Source organism: Passer domesticus, chromosome 3, assembly GCF_036417665.1.
Source record: "Passer domesticus isolate bPasDom1 chromosome 3, bPasDom1.hap1, whole genome shotgun sequence".
NCBI lineage: Eukaryota > Metazoa > Chordata > Aves > Passeriformes > Passeridae > Passer > Passer domesticus.
In genome coordinates, this window is record NC_087476.1 from 11,691,972 (window position 1) to 11,712,793 (window position 20,822).

General features: G+C 39.1%; 1 protein-coding gene and 1 long non-coding RNA gene across 3 annotated transcripts in view; both read right to left on the bottom strand.

Moving 5' to 3' along the window:
* Window positions 1-20,822, bottom strand: part of VSNL1 (visinin like 1) — an 85,365-nt gene that overhangs the window by 16,310 nt on the left and 48,233 nt on the right. The window lies entirely within an intron of this gene.
* Window positions 11,407-14,461, bottom strand: LOC135295993 (uncharacterized). Its single transcript, XR_010358036.1, has 3 exons — window positions 14,253-14,461; window positions 13,929-14,040; window positions 11,407-13,132 (listed from the first exon to the last, which is right to left on the bottom strand). It is a non-coding gene; the product is annotated as an uncharacterized LOC135295993 (long non-coding RNA).

A 20,822-nucleotide genomic window follows, 5' to 3' on the forward strand; every position in this document is an offset into this window, starting at 1 on the left:
AACAGCACTGCTGTACCTTCAAAAGCCCCTGCCACCATCATCTCTTTTCAGTTTAACTTGAAAAGATAAAAGCAATTTAATCTTTCCTGCTTTCAACTTGAAGGTTTTGTTCTAAATATATTTTGACAGCAGAAATAAAGACAAAGTTTTAATAGAACTAACTGAACCACAAACTGAATTATGTATTTCCATTTCAGGAGACAATCTTGCTGCTAATAACATCACTCTCCTTCCAAAAGCATGCATGACAAAATTCAAAGCATTTCTCTGTTCCTTCACGGCATCTGGTGTCTGGCAGCAGCTATGCAGCACAGAGGGCTGCCTCTCACACGTGTATGTGTCATGTGTCACATGCTTTGTCCAGGAGCTGGGGTGGAACCACCTCAATTGCTGAACCAGTCCGTCTGGAAAATTTGTATGCTAGAGGATTGAAATGCAGGCTGAACCCTGGCAACATCCCTGCTTTGGAACTCTGCCTAGAACCTTTATTTCTTCAGTGTTCTCTGGAAACATGCAGCAGCTGCAGGCTTTCTGTAGGACCCCCACTCCAGCAATCTTCCCCCTGAAAGGAAGCACGTGGCAAAGCAGGTCTAAACTGTACTGACAGCCTGGAGCACCTTAATTTTTCAACACTGGATTCTTCATTTGGTTCCCATCTTACAGAAACAACGGCAGTCAAGCAGCTTACTAAACCAGGGTCAAATCCTGAATAGATGCCTTGCTCATAGATTTGTTCTTAATTAGCCAAACTCCCTCTGAAGTCAACAAAAGTGCCAATCAACCAAAGACACATTTTATTTTGTGACCACAAGGAGAGGGATTGAAAGAATTTACATCGGCTGCTAAGCATATGCTCTAATGACCACCACTGGATTATTAGAAGTGACCTAGATGTAGAAAGCTTTGATCTTCTTACTCCTGGTTTATTATCCAGTTTCTAGATCTCTTAAGGTCAACCAGAGTGAATAAAAATTAAGATGGGGAGAAATTGTGTGTTATCCAAGAAAGAGGACCATGAAATATCAATCCCAGACATTTTACTGACTAAAGCAGGCAGACACCAGTAAACTTGATTAATAAGAGCAAGCCAGGAAACAGCATTACATTTCAAAGAAGTCTAGGGGTGAATAGCTTGAGGAAATGAGATACAAAGTCTTTCACATGTAGGTCACCCCTTTAATCCAGCTCTGCTCATAGCAAAGTCCAGTCATTAATATCTGACAGCTGCCTGGCAGCCACGTAGAATGAGATGGTGGTCTTTGTTTAATTGCTAGTGGTATCTGCAAAACATAACATTTCAACAGAACTGCAGTGCTGAAAAAAGTCTAAGCAGGAAGGTCAAGGACTGACTGGGCTTTGACAGAGGATCTCTACCCCCTCACCAAAAAGCTTCATTTCCTATTAGTGTCAACCTGATATATCTCAAGGGTAATAAATCTTTGTGGGTGAACAGAGGATAAAGAGAGCAAAAAACAGTTCAAAGAGAGCTGTGGTAATTCTGCTGCCTTGAACTCAGACCAAGGGCCAGCTCCCCAGCTGGAGGTTGCACTGAAGTGCCAGCACAACACCAGTCCACACTGGCCTGGGGCTGCTCCCTGCTCCTTCCACCAAGGGCACCACAAAGCCAGGACCAGCAGATGCAGGGGCAGACACATGGAGCCAGGGAAGGAAGGCAGAGAGCAGATCATGGCCTCAAAAAAGAGACTGAGAAGGAAAAAGGTGATCTGAACAAGATTAGAGGATGACAGTGCAGAAGATGACCTTAGCATGGGTCTTTCCCCATATGGAGCTGGTTTTCCCATCCCAGTGCAGTAAGAATTTGAGATGTGCACTGTTGGTCCCACTCTGTCTCACAAGGGGGTCACAGGGGGCTCCAGGGCTGCAGAAACAGCCTGGCCACAGATCACTGACCACCCTCAGCCCAGGGTCCCTCTCCAGAGTCTCAGCAACTTGTCCATTGAGAAGGACAGTGTGGGGAGAGGTTAAAGCTGGAATTCACGTGATTGGAATAAAGGGTCCACACATAAAAGATGAGTAAACAGAATTCCTTACTGCTGCCTTTTCGAAGCCTTTTCTTTACAATAAGAGAAAGGTCTGGACTTCCAAAGCCCATGTGAAATACCTGACACTCACCTCAGGAAATGACAGAAGAGATTATTTTACAGCTTGCAAGACAAATCTTCCCAATTGCATATCAGAGCAGAAAGCTCTGATTTCTATGCTTAACAAAAAAAAAAAAAAAAAAAAAAAATTAGGTGGGTTTTTTGGTTTGTTTTTTCTTAATTTTTTAATAAAGGCCAGGTTTAAAAATTCAGTTTTGATTCATAAGAGCAATGGTGATTTTTTCTTTTTTCTCTAAAAACTGAGTCTTTGTTTTTGGACAAAATGTATCTCATTTTATCTGTTCCAAACCCAGGTTTTCCATCTTGGTTACTTATCAAGCTTCCCTCAATAGTAAACGAAAAGAAGCAGTCACCTCCAACAGGAGATTGTTCTTCTTAAACTAGGAGCATATTTGGAATAGGTAGGATGAATTCTCCTCTCAGGTGGTGGTCCCAGGTGCCCAATGTATACCTGGTTTGGACTCCAACATGACAAATAAGTTGATCACGATCTTTTGTAACCTGGAGTGACTCTTGAAGCATTTTATGGACATTTTGCATGGGTATTTTAGATTCTGTCATGACCAGTGTGCACTTGATGCTATTATATAAAGCACAGTACTTTTATGTTGTCATACATAGATTGTCTGAAAGTTATCTGTTTGTGAAAACGGAAAATAAAATATGTGTCTAAAAAGGATAATATAGAGTTTAAAATGATGGGTTTAAATACTTCTTCTTCACAACTACTAATGTTGTTTAAACCACTCAGAATAAGAAACATGCCAAAAAGGGAGTCATGGGTTTTGTTTGGATTTTTAAAAAGTATTTTCTTTTTAAAACTCCTCCACTTGCTTTTGGAACTGTGTACATGACATTCAAGAGTCCCATTTGCAAGTATTTTGCATTCAGCAATATCTCATAAATACCAGTGATCTTTCATATTGCATTTTTCATTCTATACTGATCATTCACATTCTCCAGCTTTATCCAGAGACAGACTTCCCAACAGATTTTTTTTTCTTTGAATGTTTTCACTAAGTAAACAAATAAATGATGCAGAAATGCAGTGAGTTACAATAGCCCCAGGTGAGAATTTTCCCAGTTTCCAGGATAATTCTGCATAGTGCTCTCCAAACTGCTACCCATCAGGCTGGAGGGTAACCACCACTAGATGGTGGTGGTGGATGCCACACACAGGGCACCTGGCACTTCTTGGTTGGCTTTCTCACAAGGAATAGTTGGGCACACCGTGGAAACTCCACTGTGCTCTAAGCCAAACATTATCCTGGACCCCACTCCAAGCAAGAACCAACTGCTGTAACTTGCTACAGGCTGTTGTATCACTGTCAAAAGCTGCATAATGGAAAGCCTTAAAACTTTGGGAAAATGTCATGCCCAGTGCGAGACAATTGAGCACTGCAGGACATTGACAAAAACAACAATGAGGAATTTGGGAGTTTCACTGGATTTCATTTAAAATAATCACACTCTGCTCTGTCATGGTTCAGTTGCCTTTGTCGAATTTAGCTCCATAATTGGCAGTGGAAACCTTTTTGCTTCCTCTCTTATGGAATTTACATGTTCTGCTGCTCTTCCTTCAAGCAATGTAATTAAAAAGCCTGCTTAGCATAATTAATTTGCAAACAGGTTGGATGAAATGGGATTGTATCCCAAAGGCTTTTTCAGCATTAAGTAGAACTACTTCAAGTATACTTTAATCTAGAGTCTCCTGTACATAAATTTCCTGCATTTTGCATTTTAAAAGCTCTTAATTTTAAAAGGTGCTACAGTTGGCAGCCCAGTTCTGACTTGGTATGGGCCTAGATTACACAGCTCATTCTGCAAACCATGTCCCCAGAGCATCCAGTCCCTGAGCAGAGGGAGGCTGTGCAGTCAAGAGCTCCTCCACGTTGAAGAGGGTTTTTTTTCTGAAAACAACTTATCTTCCTCCAAAATCCTCTCTCCAACCTGATCTGAAACAGCAACATGGCATTTTAGATGTTAATGGGAATATTAAAATCAGTCCTGCACAGCCAACCAGAGGAATACTGAGGGAACAGGGAGGGAGGAGAACCTTCCCACAGGGAGCACTGGGACCTCTGCTCCTGTGCCACCACTTGGATCAGCAGCTGTCATTCCCCACTGAGAGCTGTTCTGCTGCCTGCACCAAGACTTGGTATTATTCCTCCTTCATCTGCAGGCTTTATTTTAGGTTGGGTTTTTTGTTTTGGTCTGTTTTTTGTTTGGTTTTTGTGTTTTTTTCTTTAAACTGAGAACTTGTCCCCTTCGCTTCATAACAGAGAGATTTCAGCTCCCTCCCATGATAAACTCATTTCCAAAGAGTGATAATAAATCAATAATTCATGGCATTAACAGCTTAACTCTAGAGACTTTTAATTCCAATACAATCACCAGTAGCTGGTAACAGAAGGCAAATGGAAAGCCCTAAACCCCCCCCCCTCCCCAACCTCATTTAAAGCTTATCATCCCAGATTAGAAACAAAGAAGATTATTTCAGTGATCTAACCTGAGAAAAGATCATTTGGGTAGTTTGACAAAGAGGGAAGTACATTTGTGATGTGACAGTAATGGACAATTGGTGCAGTAAACAGTCCAGTCTCCTTCATCACGATCTTTCAGCCACTTGAATTTACATGGACACTAACAGATTTGGCCTGTCAGTGCAAAGAATAAAGATTATTTTCTGCTAATATAAACTCAGGTATTGTAGGGAAGCATCTATTAAACTCAGCTGTCATGCAACAGAAGTAATTTAGCAAGCTCACAGTTTCTAGTGATTATTGATATTACTGGCCAATAATATCTCTATTTATGCCCTAATTGTACTGCTTTTATAAGCAGTTATTTTCTAATACAAGCTGTACAGTTCATCAAGTAGTGAACTGAGTGATGCTGCTCAAGATATCACCAATGGAGAATTTGGGGAGAGAAGTCACTGGACTTCATCTCTTGTTTCATGACTGGAAGCAGTGAACATGCAGGATGCTGTCTGAGGCACTGAGCTGGTCATTCCTCAGAAATCAGACATGAATCCCAAATAAATGTCAATCTAACAATGCTTCTAAAACATGCAGACATTTGAGCAAAACCAGTTATATTAAAAGACCTACTGCCTTTATTAATGAAGACCTCTTCCACACATAAACACTGTATCACATCACTGGGGAGTTACAGAATATGTCACAACTAAAAAACCATGAAAATAGTCTGCAGGGCATACCTGAAGCCTGGAATTACAAATGTATAATAGACATGAAGGTTTATCAAGATCTGTATGTAAAGCTACTAATCATAACCTACTATGGTTTAAGCAATAAATTTAAAATCATGATATGACAAAAATAATGTAATACATTTTATCTTGTTTTAAATTATTAATAGAATGGGAGAGAAACAAGTACTTGATTGCTTCCGTAGGCTTCATAATCTTAATTGGTTAATATCAAATACTTTATTGAAATTGTTAATAATTTAGTTTCATTATTAAGTATGATATTGAACAAGTTATTAAGCTTGCTAACAGGGGAAAGATAACCTCTTGAGCACCAGGCTCAGAGAAACTCATCACTGTGTCTCACAAGTGAGTGCCCATGGGAATTATCTGACACACCAGAAGGTTGCCAGCATGCACAGCTCAATCACATCATCTGCATTTTGTTAAGAAAGGAGACAGCAAATATTGCCCAGACTGATATGACAGACCAGCCCCAGGCCCAGGCAGTGGCCTTGGCCAGCAGCTGTGGCCCAGCTCAGCCCAGCACTGCTGCCCTTGCTCAGCACTACAGAGCAGAGGCTGAGGGAGATGACAAAACCACACCAACACCAAGGGTCAAGGGGACCTTAATGGGAGCTTAGAAAACCAAGTAATACTTTCCAGTGGTGGTAAGATTGCATCTCAGCCCCCAGGATACTTCAAGGCACTACTTTATGTGCTCTAGAGGAGACACAAACACAGCTCTTGTGGAAAGGTTTGATTTTGCTGTGGTGCCCTGCTCCAGGAAGGGCTGTCCACCCAAGGAATCAAAAACTGACAGACACAGCTGTCATGAATCCCATGATTCCTGGGAGCACTGCTAGATGTAAACCTCCTCTCTGCACATTTTTCTTTGGAAAATCAGCATTTCCCTGAAAAGATTGGCTCAGGTGACTAAGCTGACCCACACATTGAGCAGGCACCTACAAAAACACCTTGTGTGAAGAAAAAATGAAAATATATTTCTCCTTGAATCTATCCAGTTAGGTTAATTGTACATTTTTTGTTTCTTTAACATCTCCATTATGGTACACCCAGGATCTCCTGTGGACACGCTGTTTGCACAAATTTTTCCCAAAAGTGCTCTTCATCTATACAGTCTGTTCATGCTCCTTTTCCCAAATTAGCCCACTAGAGCAATTCACAGCTTCTTGCTGTGGAAGTGCTTCATTACTTTGAGACAGACTGTCAGCACCTGGATTTCACTTCTGAATTCTGAGTATAACAGAGGGATGCTTAACTCATAGACCTTCTTATCTTATCATCCATCCTGGGTCCCTTTATCTTGGCAAAGGCAGACAAAGAATGAGCTGGTACAGAGAAAAAGATCAAGCCCAAGCACAGATGCTGTACTAAATTAGACTCTGATTTGTAAAAAGTAAGGCTTACCATGCAGAATAGCCACTGCTTACACAATTTATTGATTATACGCAGTGCAATCACTACTAGCAGTGGAAGGTAAAATAACAACTACATGCTGGTTGCACACAGTGGAGGGATAGCTCACTGATATCAGTAAGCCTTCTTGCCAGAAAGATTCTCTTATATATAAAAGGAAGATCTCTTTTAAGGACTAAGCCAATGAGAGCAGGCCATCCTTTAAGAGTTAAAAAAACTGTCTCACAAGACCAGACAATCATTTATTTCTTCTTAATTTAGTGATGGTTGGTTCTCCAGAGGAACTCAAGACTGTTTTGGCAGGTGAGACCACCTCAGCTTTTGGACTCTTTCCTCCAACCTGTCTGTTACCAAACTGTCCATCTGACTCTGACTTCTCCTTGTAGTTGTAATGGTTCCCATTTCACCAGTGGACTATTTCAGCAGGAGGTTGCTTCTACTTCCTCTGTAGGTGAAATAGCATTGCCAGCTTCACAGCACTGTTCCTGATTCCTTCAACACAGAGGAGCAATTTGCAAGGATACTTTTGGGTGGCAGCTGGAAGAGGACGGGAATAAAGGCTACCTGCTCTTTCTTGATCTGCCCTGTGGTCCCAGCTTCAAAAACTGCTGGTTCAGGAGTGACAACATTACCCCTGTGCCCTGAGGAGTCCCAGATGGGGTCATGGTGAGCACAAATTCTGCCAGCACAACCACCGGCAAACACAACTTCCCACTGTCAGAGCAGGTGCAACAGAGGCTCCGCTCTCATCCAGAATCAGGGATATTAATGGATTAATTCTCTTGGATAGTTAACCCAAGGACACACAGTTCCTCCATTCCAACAGTACTACTGGAAAGACTGATGAGTTGCTTTGATTAATGTCATCCACATGTGTTTTTTATGGAATCATAGAATCATTTAGGTTGGGAGAAAAACTTAAGACCATTAAGTCCAACAATTAACTTGACTCTGCAAGACCATGACTAAATCACTTCTCTAAGCACCATGTCTACATGACCTTTTTTGGCTCTTTTTTTTTCTTTTTCTTTTTTCTTTTTTTTTTTTCTTTTCTTTTTGCTTACAAGTATTTTATTTCTGACCCATGATCTTATTTCAACTTGTATTTCAACTTCTCCCTGGGCACATTAGCTCAAACTTCTTCAGTTAAGTTAAAACATGTGGGTGCAGGTAAGAACATTCTTTGGAAGTGCTAGCATGAGGAATAATCAAAATATTAAGAGATTTATTTTTTTCTCACGGTTTTTCTCTACTGGTGCTGATGACACAATCTCTTTATTCCAAACACTTCAGGTTGGCACCTTCAGGTGCTGCCATTCAAGAAGTAATATGATCCTCCTCTATGAATCATAACACATATGAGAAAAGAAAAGGTAGCCATGCTCTATGAGACCGCAATTACTGGTCTGAGAACAGCAGTAAGATTTTCAAATGAGATAGCCACTGCCTCTCCTAAAGCTTTAAACGTATCCTTAGGGGAAAAAAAAAAAAGTTAAGGCTAAGAATACATTACCTTTCAAAACAGCATTAACATAATATAGTTAAAAAAAAAAAGTGTACTTTTTTCTCAAAGTTCCTCTGCACTCAGTAGAAATATCCTTGTTCTTGGTGATTCTAGGGAGAATTTTCGTCTCTTTTCAATAACTTTTCTATAAAAAATCTAGGAGACACTAATTTCAGTTTGGTGAAGGTCTTTGCTAGATTCTTTGGAAAGTCAAGGAAATGGTATTAACCATGTTATCTTTACACAGATGTTCACCTACCCCATCAGACACCTCTAAGAGGTAAGGAAAGAATATACAGTGTTGACTCTTCCCCAGCACACTGTAAATACATAAATAGCAATAGGTACATTTCAGACTTCATATTAGTGATACTAGACAGGGGAAGTATAACTGGACAGAGTTACCTGAGTGCTAAAGAAAAAAATTTTCTTCAGTCAGACTGAACCATTGATATAATTTGAACTTTTTAATGTCAATTTTCCATGTCATTTGCAATTTTTTTCCTAAAAATACAATATGGTTTTATTATAAAAAGGTAAACTAATGCTGAATTTTTTAAATTATATTAAAAATCCAGTTGTTCTTATTGCGCACAGCTATAATTTTGTATCTTTTTTATTTCTGCATAAAATTTAGTTTTAATGTTTTTCACAGTCTAAACATTTTGCCCCAAATGTCACAACAATTTTGTTGCCTCATTTCATTTCAACAGTTTTGTTAGTAAAGCAGTATGTACCTAAATACCAGCAATACATGTGAAAATGCTTTGTCTCTTACAACAGTATTATTCCTAAGGGATAGCATGTATGTAAGTTGGTTTCTAGACAACCGAGGAAACTAAAGAAGAAGGAATTTATTGCATAAACTGCCTGGCTAAAATGACATTTCATGATGTTATATTGTCATTAAACTCTGTCTTGAAGTGCAACCATTTTTTAGGAAACTTCCCTCAAATGCTTTAATAAAGATTAATAAAATTTTAAAAGTTAAATGGCATATAGTGTTACTCTAGAGGAGGGAATGCCTTAAGGAATTATAAAATGCCTTCAAAACTACAGAAACATACGAACAAATTTTAGAGGAGAATAAAGAACTTCTGCGTCTGTTGAACATAATGAAAATCTGTCATTTTCGCTGTCCAAACAGTTTGAACTAGCTCACTGAAAATTTTCTCTGTCCTACAGAATTTGTCTTCCCGCTGTTAACAGCAGGCAAATACTGCTGCAGAATTCATTCATCTGTCCTGCCAGTTGAACTGCAGCCTTCATGGTACCTCTTTCTTCACTCTGCCAAGGCACAAATGCAGACTGGGTCTTCACTTCAAGCAGTGGATGTTGCCTGTTACCAATCACACTTTTGTTGCAAGCAGCATTTCCCACTGCAGGATGGTTCCTCCTTTTCCAATGTCTCCTTGGAGTCTGTCTGTTGTTCCCCAAGGCTTGAGAATTAGGCAGGTGGCTTTTGGGTGTGACTTCTGGGGCTCTTGGTGTTGTTTCACTCTTCACATTTATTTTCATGGTCCCTTTCCCCTGTGCACTGCCTCCTCCAGTGCAGGCTGTTTTGCAGGGCAAAGACCATCTTTGTGCCTTGTGCTGGTACAACACTGCTGATCATACACCCTCAGACTGAGATGCTAATGCCATTAACTGCAACAGCATTTCTAACATCCAAACCATTTCTCAGAAACAGTCCCACCCAAGTGAGCCAAAGCTGACACCAAAAACACCGATGGAAAAGAAAGCCAATCAAGCCTTTGAAAAGCACTTGAGACTGAGTCATTTCTTATCCAAATATAAATACATTTGTCTCTAAAAGGAGAAGCAAAATCACTATGCAAAATACTATGAATCAAACTTGGCTGGAGCTAGATGATCTTTAAGATCCCTTCCAACCCAGGCCACTCTATGATTCTATGATTTAGAAATACTACATGCATTAAATTAAATTGAATTTTCTTGGTGATATTCTCCCTATTTCTTACTCCCTATTATCCAACATTGCATATATACCTAACACTTCTTGGTGAGGTTTGGCAAAACCAAAAGTGTTGGCAATCTGACCACACTCTGTTTTCAAGAACAAATCACCAAAATACAATAAATTGATTGATTTTCTTAACTTTCTCTAACACATTATATAATCCTTATTCACATATTTCTAGAATGGAATTGTATTCTTCTTATACCTCCATTTCTACATATTTCCAAAACCACATTCCTCACTTGTTATTTTAAGTGCATTATACATCTGTGTTTCTATCCATCCTCTTTACAGATCTGGGATTTAACTCCAGGCTTTGGCAGGTAACAGCCCTGTTGCTAAGCAGCAGCTGAGGCACATGTAAATGCAATAATGGAAATTCTCATGGTTTCAAAAGTGGAAAGCCTTTGCCTGCCTGCTAAAAGCGGATGTTTATAAATCATCTGGGAGTGGAGTAAGTGGCGCCATTTCTTTCCAGCAAAGTACACTTTGGAATACACATCCAAGTGGCCTGACACAAGTAATAGAGACTGAGGCTAAAAAAGTAAGAGTCAATATTTAATTATGATTACTTTTACATATTGATTCTTCCAGCATTTTAACTATGCTATGATTACCAGTAAAACAGGCCACTCTTAATTTCATTTAATGGGTGAAATAACAGATTCACAAAAGTCAACCACAAAACTTTCACCACCTTTATAGAACTGGAATTTATTATTTTCTAAATCTGTTTTCATTAACTCTTATTCTGAAAAGCATTGATCCAAGTGTCAATGTGGATCCATTAGCATGCCATCTTTGCTTAAAAAATACCCATTTTAATCTGCATTTGACAGATCTGTGTGCTCACAGAAACATGCAGATTACAACCTAAGCTTCTTAATTTGACAGTACCAGCAGCAGAAGGGAACCTAAAATGATCTCCAAACTGAAACAAATTAACTTGAGAATAAGCCCTGTCAATGATCAGAATGGTCCTTTTCTACACGTGCTTCAGTATTTTCTGCATTGCTGGCATGTAACATGTTGAGGGGTGAGCCCACACTCCTCCTGCAATTTATCTAATTTGCATCCCAGTTGTCTAAGTCTAAAAGACAGATACAAAACATGAAAATCCCTCTGTAGTAAAAGGAGAATGCTGTTTCCATAGCATCATTAATTTATTTCAAAAATAAACGTTTATGGTCAGATTAATTCTGTTGAGAACTCTCCTTTGGTCCAGCAGGTATTAAAGAAACAAAGGTGGTTCTGCATAAGGCAGACAAAAATGAATAATCCCATGGAACTACCTCTATCTTTCCATTGACTCTAGTGCAACCTAAAAAACAAACCAGCCTTCAGATGACATAAATAATCCCAGCCCTTGATTCTGTGCTGAAGCTCAATGGCAGAGCTCAGTGTGGGTGACTAAATAACCAATGATCTACTGGAGAACACCCTGGGTTTTAAATGACAGACTCTGCATTCCCAGAGGTGCAAGTAATCTCCTGAAAATTAATTTATGTCTATTCCACCTCCAACCCAGACTGATTCTTACAGGGTGTAAAACAGTTATTTTGATACACAGATCTTGTTCAGGACTTCGTAGACCTAAAGATAATTTGAAACCTCATATTTTGCTCTTCAGCACCACATTTCCTGAGTTCTAGCTCCATTTGTTGTTTATACATTGCATATTTATATATGGCACAAGACTGTTTTTCTTCACTGAACTCTGTACAGGAAAAGGATGAAATAACAGATTTTCCTACTCTAAATATTTGACAAAGGTTTTTATTTATTTCCACAGAATGCTATTTATCTATGATTTTTTCCCCCTTCTAAGTATGATGGTTTGTCAGCTTGTGACACTCATTTTCTATTTATTTTCATCAGCTGTGTCTCTGGCTCCCATGAGAACACTTTAATTTTGTTGCATGGCCCAGAAATATGATAATCAACAAATATTTCTAGGCCAAATCCATTGTCACAGTGTCAGCAGGCTCATGTGAAATACTGATGCAATTAAACACTGATTTGCCACTCCATCTCCCAGCAAGACGGATATAAAATACAGTTTGGTTTACATAGATCTTTTTAAATTATCCCCTTAAAAAACCTTATGAAAGATAATTGTTTATACTGAAGAACTGAAACAGGAAAAATGCTTAATACTTTTACGGTGTTTTGCATTTTACTGCTGTACAAACATTAACTAATTAAGCCTCACAATACCCAAGTGAGGAATGGAAGGAAGCATTATTATGGTTATATATTATAATTATACTGTCTCATTTAGAATTTCCTGGGTTTTGACTTTTAAAGTAATTATTGTAATTATCACAAAACTAATAAAAAGTCAGAAACAATCTTTTTTTCCCAGCATGAGTATGTTCTAAACTAAGCAAATAAATAGTTTACAAATATCTAAAAGCACACTTTTTCCCATGTATCTCAGCTTTTGCTTTCCCTTTGTCCATCTCAGTCCACAGAATTTGATCTTGTTTCCACCAAAGGGGAAGAAACTCTTTTCAATGACTACAGTGGATACTTGAATTTAACAACAAATATATAAAGAATGTGTGAAGTAGGATTATCTCTGAGATTTTACCATTTGCTAAAAAAGTATTATGAGACCTTGATATAAAACATGCTTATATGTTCCAAACAACATTACAAAATCTATATGACAGTTTGCAATTGAGATAATTTTTAATTGTTATTATGCAAAATAATAACAATTGCTTTTTTCTCACCAGAGACCTCTTACAAAGGTCTGGGTTCCTCTTCCCAGTTCTAGACATCTCACAGCTCACTGGCACCCCTTAGATACATGTAGATAGGCTCTTTCCAAGAATGATTTCTGCCATGTCTCTCATACATCTATCCTGTAATGAGATGATTTCCCACTGAAAATGCCTTTGCTTTCCCCTAGTAGCCAAGTCCATGCATTTTTCCTATAATACTGGAATTTTCAAGGCCTATAGGGACAAAATTCACTTTCTTAGCTATATAAAATTGTGATACAACATTTGAATGTTCAATTGGCTCCATCACAAATAGCTAGTCTGCAAATTCTTAGAAGTCAACCACAGCTTGATTATCCTCTGGGAGAATATTCCAAATGATAATTTGGAAAAGGATCTCAAGTAATTTCTGTTTAGTTGGAAAGATCGTTTCCGTCTTCTTTTTTAATTATGTGGGAAAGACCTAATAATAATAATAATAATGTTTGTAGAATGGATTAAGCAGAAGAGAAGAAAGAGAAGTCTAATTAACCCAAAATATACACAATTCTCTTCTGTTGGCAAGTGCTGGAAAAAATTTAAAAAAACAAATAAAGATCTGATAATATATCAAGCAGGTCAGGCTGAGATTAATAGAAGCCACAACAGAAGGATGGGACACCATTAGGAGGAACCTGACAAACTTGAGAAAGGGGCCCAAAAGAACCTCATAAGTTCATTAAGGTCAAGTGCAAGGTGTTGCACATGGGCTGAGGCAATCCTAGACATGAACACAGACTGGGAGCAGAACTCGCTGAGAGCAGCCCTGCAGAGAAGAACTCAGGAGTTCCTGTGCATGAGAAGCTGGACATGAGCTCACAGCACAGAAAGCCAAATGTGTCCCGGGCTGCATCCAGAGCCCCAGGGGCAGCAGGGCAGGGGGGGATTCTGCTCCCACCTGCAGTGCAGCATCCAGCCCTGGGTCCTCCTCACAGGAAGGATGTGAAGCTGTCACCAGCAAGCCCAGACGAAGCCTCAAAGGTGCTCAGAATGCTGGAGCACCACCACTCCTGTGGTGACAGGCAGAGAGAACTGGAGTTATTCAGCCTGGAGAAGACAAGGAGCTGGGGAGACCTGATAGCAGCCTTTCAGTACCTTTAAAAAGGCTTATAAAAAAGAGGGAGAAGGACTTTTATATGGGCAGATTGAAATAGGACAGGGGCAATGTTTTTTAAGTGAAAAAGGACAGATTTAGATTAGATGTTAGGAAGAAATTCTTTACCAAGAGGGTGGTAAGGCACTGGCACAGGTTGCCCAGAGAAGCTGTGGATGTCTCATCCCTGGAAGTGTTCAAGGCCAGGCTGGATGAGGCTTTGAGCAAGCTGAACTAGTGAATGCCATCCCTGCCCATGGCAGGCAGGGTGGAACTGCATGACCTTTAAGATTCCTTCCAACACAACCAACGCTATGATTCCATGATTCTCTTATTAATAGATTAGTGTTCCACCTTGCAATCTAGTAACCAACCGTAGCTCTACTCAGCATGATAGTTTCCACCTACCCAAACCATGGCTGGAGATGGTGCTCAGTTCATTGGCCTGTTAGAAAAGGAAACTGCCATCAAATACCATCAACAGGAGTTTTCTGGAATGGAACTCTTTTCTGCATCAACCTGTCAATACAATCCTTGTGCTAGTTATAGATAGTATTTTGACTGCACTTTCCTCATGACACTAGAAAGACCATCTGGCTAAACAGATGTGGTAATCTGATTTGTTTGGCCAATGAACTGAAAAAACCCACAATGGCTTGAATGGGAGTTCCCAGGAGTGCCCAATCCAGCATCTTCCCTGTGCTTCCAGATATTATGTTTATGACTTCAGAAACAGCTTGGTAATGGCTTATTTGCTTGTGGGAGTTACCAAGAAAGCAGGAATTTCCATACAAGAGACAAAAAGTGACCATATTTTCATCAAAAATAAAATTAGCCATATGGCCATCTGTTATTCTTTTGCAGTGTTTCATATGTTATGAAACAAGAAACTGAAAAAATGCAAGCCAAACCTTGGTTCCTCAGAAGGTGTCAAATCTCCCATGGATTTAAACAGCACCATTGGCTTTTTCATCTGTTTATTTACAACCTTATCTAAAGGCTGCAACTGCAGGTCTTCTCACAACCATGTGTTTTATTATAGATGTACAACCTTAAATATGGAATGGCTTGTCTAGATAATGTCCCCCTGACAACATAATCTTCATCATCTGTCTTAATTTTTAAACCCCTTAGGTTCATAAACATAAAAGTAATTTTAAACCTTCCAAAGTCTACGGGAAGTTTACACTTACCCAACCTCAATTTCTTCTCTTTTAAATTTACTTTCATGTCTCAAGCCTGTACTGTTTGATATCACCATATATGTAACTTGCATTACTGCCAAGTTAAAAAAATTTAAAAATTACAAAGAATGACCCTCACCCAATCTCTGGTTTTATAAATTAGAAATGCATTTGTTTAAAGATTAAAAGGAAGGCATTTCAAAAATCTTTCTGGACAAATTTCATTTTAGTTCAGGTAATAGAGTCTGGATAGTTTATTTTCTCAAGTGTTTCTCAGCACCATTAACAATGAATGACAAACACTTAATTAAGCCCATTCATTTTGCTTTGCTATGTAGCATTTTGCCAGAGATTTTAGACTTATATTTTAGAGAAGTTTCCAGATATAGGGTTCTTTTTTGATAAAGGATTGGGCTGGCTTTCTGATATTGGACTGCCCTTGTCTTGAAGTAAGGAGAGAGACAAATGAAAATAAAATGACCAAGCCCCAGTCTTAGGCTGAAAGAGCATGACTAACAGCAAGCTGCTCATTATGCTGAAGTCACAAAGCCAAGTTTGCAGAAATTCAAAAGCTGGAGAAGAAAAGGACAGAGGTACAGACATCCCATCAGGCTTCACCACTCATCTAGCTAGTGCCCTAGGGAAGAAAGATATGAGCTAGCTGGGAAGAAAACAGCACATTACAGTTAAGAAGAAGGTGGGGACATATCTAAAGATTCCATATGCCTGACAGCCAGGATTGTACAGGAATTTGGAGATGCCAAGGTTGCATCTTCTGGTGCACTCCAAGAAGAAGGAAGGTACTTTGTTCCTTTAGGAGCAAAATGTTTATTTTTTTATTATATTGCATTTTGTCAATTTAAGATAGGAAGACAGCAAGAATTGAGGCTTTAATGCAATAAATGAGTTCGGGCAATTGAAAAAAGCACATTTTTAATTCATCATGGATTATATTAATGGAACTATTCTCACTTTGGGCAAACTCTTGTCCTCCACCATAATGCTTCCACTCCACTGCAGATGTGATGTGCACTGTTACCACTCCCTCTTTATACAGGGTGTGATCTACACGGTAACTAGGGACTGCATTTCATGTAAAGACATCTCCCTCTGTTTTTCTTTTGGCTCCAAGACTGCCTGTCTGCATAGCAACACAACTTCAGCTGTCCCCTGACCCAGCTATGGCACCAATGTGCTGGCAATAAAACCTGTGAGACTTCTTCAGCCAGGGAGCTACGTGAGCTCACTCACAGCACCCACACACAGCGCTGCCACGCGGCTTTTACACCCTGTCTACACAGAAGGGAAGGAGAGAAGGCACAGGGAATTCTGGCCCGCTGATGTACTCTGCACTGACATGGGCCACGCCACAGAAAGCAGTGGTCCTTTTAGGACTCTCACAGCATTATATGTAGAACAATATTTCTATGAATCTGGAAATGTAAATATAGCCCAAAGTACTCTGGCAACATGTAAGATGCACACGCACGAGCCCAGAATAGATGAGAGCAAAGAAAATGATTGAGATGAACAGTCACGTGGAAATAAAAACACTGGGAACATGTATAGAAAATGGAAACAAATAACTGAAAACTGCCTGAAGGCATGTACTACTGGTGATAATCCAGGGATAATGTTTTCGTAGGGATTAACTGTTCTGGAGCACTTTTCCCATGTGTAAAGCACAATATACTTTTTATTCAGATAGGTTGATTTGGCAGTCTCTTTATTTCTAGCAAAAAATATTTATTGTGCCTGTGCAGAAAAAATTTCCAGCCTTGGACAGCCAGAATTCAGGGTTTTTTTCCTCTCCCACTGACAATTGCCTTCTGGATAGAGCTCAAGAGCTAATTTCCCACAGATAGTCCTCTTCTATAGAATTATTAGAAGCTTGTGTGCCAAACTAATAATTTTGAATCTTGTATTTTTAATATATTTGGCTACAAGTTAATGTAATTTTTATACTGAATGTGTTCAATTCATTCTTTGGAAACAGATTTCATTTCTTTGGCAAAATGTCATCATTCTTACAGAGAAGTAACAAAGAGATACATCACTTTAAAAGAAACTGCTGTTCACAAAGACCAGCATTTACCTTTTGTTAGCAGTATTTTTTTACTCAGTTTTATTGCTGTGGACCTGCTGGTGACTTTCTGTATGAGAAACTAAATTTTCTGGGAATAAAGATATGGTTTCCTTTCAGGTTTTTTTCAGAGCATGTGCTCTTTCTCATGCTTTTTCATGTTTCCAAGACACTCCAGGGTAGTAGATACAGGAAGCAGAAATATCCTTATCCCTACAATTCTTGGGTGTACATTAGAATAACCCCAGAATTTATGTCTCTGTGAAAATAACCTCAGGTCCATTAAACACCATTTTTGTGCTACACAGAAAAGCTCCTGGGGAAAAGAATCTTAAAAATAAATGAGTGGATAGACTAACACACCACAGGGGCTAATTTGCAGCACTGAGCAAGCAATTCTAACACAAGGTCACCAATTTTTTGCGTTTCCCTTGTCATATACTTGCCACAATTGTGGCAAGAATTAATCAACAGATAAATAACTGCTTCTTCCAGCCAGGACTCATATAGCACTTTTACTATTAAATATGATGACTATTATTATAAACTACTTTTTTCAGCATCATGTTCTAGACTTTAACCACAGTTTTCTTGCTGAGATTTTAAGAATCGCAACATAGAACTCAGAATGTGAACCTTTCTCAGTTCAGGTGTTATCTGAAGTATTACTTTGTTTAAAAAAACAACAAACAAACAAACAAACATCATGTATGGAAATCATATTCTAAAATAAATAAATATTTAAAATATTTAAATATAAAATATTGGGAAGTTTGACTTCTAAGAGAAATAAATAGTGTTAAGATATCCCTTGTTCTGTAAAAATGTGCAACAGAAGAGATGAGACGAAAAACAATTGTGCATGAGATAAAATCTAATGATGCTCAGCTGTATCCTTCTATAGCTCTGGATGTACTGACTGTCTCCCTCCAAGAAAACTGTGGGATTTGGTCATCACTAAGCAACTGTGAGCTCAGAAGTGATTGCCACCTAAATCACTTGTCCTAATCAAGAAGCTTAATGTGTGTCTATAATGTTTGCACTGCGTGTACCAACGCACACGTAATGCAAGGCTCAATGTGCTGAAGATGCTTTGTACAGAAACGTAGAAATTGGACCCTGAGGACAGGAGATGTGTTTTCTCCTGAATGAAATTAGCATTGTTAATTGAGCACAGGGCTCCTGGCCTGCCAAGGTGTGGGTGAGAGGGTAAGTGGGAAGCAGAAGGTGGATGGCAAGCAGTGATTTCACAACTCCATCCTTTCCTGCCAGGACTAAGGTGTGTGTGTGAGGATAGAAAGGCTCAGAAGGAAGCTAAGGACATCTGCATTTCACCAGGACCACATCCAAAGAGCCTCATCTTCCAGAGACCAGCATTCAGCAGCTGGATGAAAAGCAGCTGCATGGAGTTTATTCTGATGAAAGCAGATCCATGCTAGCAGGAAGTACATCCTCTAAATTCATCTGCATGCCACTGATGTCCTGTGAGGCTGTCACAACACAATTTCTTGTTTTAGCTGATCCATTCTTAAACAACTCCATCATTTCAGTTAAATGTTTTAAGCCATAATTTTCTCACCAACACATAAAATTAGGGCACAATAATTGCTACATTAATAAACACCAACACAATTAAAGGTTTTCAGAACCAAAAAGGAATTCAGAAGAGGGACACAGGTACAGCCAACATGGATATTAGCAGTACAAGCTGGAGCCTGCAAACACAAAAGCAAATTCAAGGACTGTTCCCTTTGATCAATCCCTGTGTATCTGGTGTTAGCACCAGGGACAGGAACCACATTGTCAAAATTTATGTATCTTGGAATAGGGCTTCATGCATCTCCTACCCTGATGGTTTGACAGGGAGCAGCAAACCTGAGGATATCTGACAAAGAAAGCTGTAGAGTCATAAGTATGCTTAGAGGTCTGTAATATCCTAATAAGGGATAACAGCAATCCTAGGGCATACCCTACCAAATGAAAGGGGACCTCTAGAGGCATCCAGAAATAACTCCATAATTGAATATACTTCTGAAAGCTGCTGACAAGGACCACACACAATTTTATTTCAATTAATGACATAGGAATTTTTAATTCCTTTTATTGTTAACATGGAAATAATCCCCAACTGATATTCACTTTGAGGTGAACTGCAGTATTGATTTACACTTTTGTATATACTGTTCTTTCTCTGGACTACAGGGGGATTTTATTTAAAGCTGCATGTTCAGTTCTGGGCTATTCATGCAATCAGAGAGCCAGCCTTCACATCTTAGCCTGGTGGATTTCACACCATGTTTTTCTGAGAATGTTTCATACATATTTTAGTAAAATAGCAAAATCTCCTTCTGTCTAATTTTCCTTCTGTTGATTACTTTATCTTCCAAACCTTATGTTTTTCTCATTTTGCTTTGTTTGTGATTGAATATAAAATTAAGATAGTTACCTAATTCTCATGCCAGGTAGCAGTAAGTCATCTCAATTTGGCAATCATTAGGTTTGTCAGTGCAAATAGTCTATTCTTATGAGCCTTAATTAAACATGAAAAGATGGAAATTTACTCTCATTGAAGAAAAAGGAGGTTGATATCTCAAGGTACTGAAAGTGTTCAGACTACAAGTAGTAGAAATCTGACTGGAATGTCAACTAATGTCTATACAATAATAAAAACTGTGTTTGACTTGATAACTAACCAGACTCCCAAATGCTTTCCCATTCCACAGTACTCTGAAAAAGCACTTTTAGTTTCATTAGCTGCATAGCTGTAGCTAGAGTGCAGTGGTAACTGACTTGCCATCTCAGCACAGCACGAGCAGATGGAGCAGGCTGACACAGGCAGTGCCTGCCTGTGAGTGCCATGGCTCACTCCAACCAGTCCCCTTTCATTTTTGAGATTTTCACACCCAGCTACAGTGACTCACTCCATCAAGTACATATTAGTATGGTAAATTAACTTTCTGCAGGACTGATGAGTTTCCTGGGAGGAGAGAGGGAGGAGAAGGTGAGGCAGGGAGTCAGAGGCAGCACAGCGAGTTGAAGGGCTATGGTTCACAGCACCAAGTTCCTGTCCACACCTTTTGAAACAAGAATACTGTTTTCAGCTCCAGGCTTTGTACACAAGTGAGATATTGAATGCACGCTTTGATACTAGAGGAAAGCACTTTAATGTTTAAAAGTAAAAAAAAATTAAATCACAGTAATTCACTCCAGTGTTGAAATGAAGTGCCCTGCTTTAATGCTTCCTTCAGGAGCCCTGTAAAACTAAACAGCTGCTTTATATATATCTTAAACAAACAGCAATGTTTATAATTTGAGAAATATGACAAGAAGAGGTCCCCGAAAGACCCTAGTTCACTTTGTCTCAAGTAACAAAAACACATGCTTACTAGCCTTCAGAATAAGGCTAGTATCATCCAAAAAGGATGCTCTACA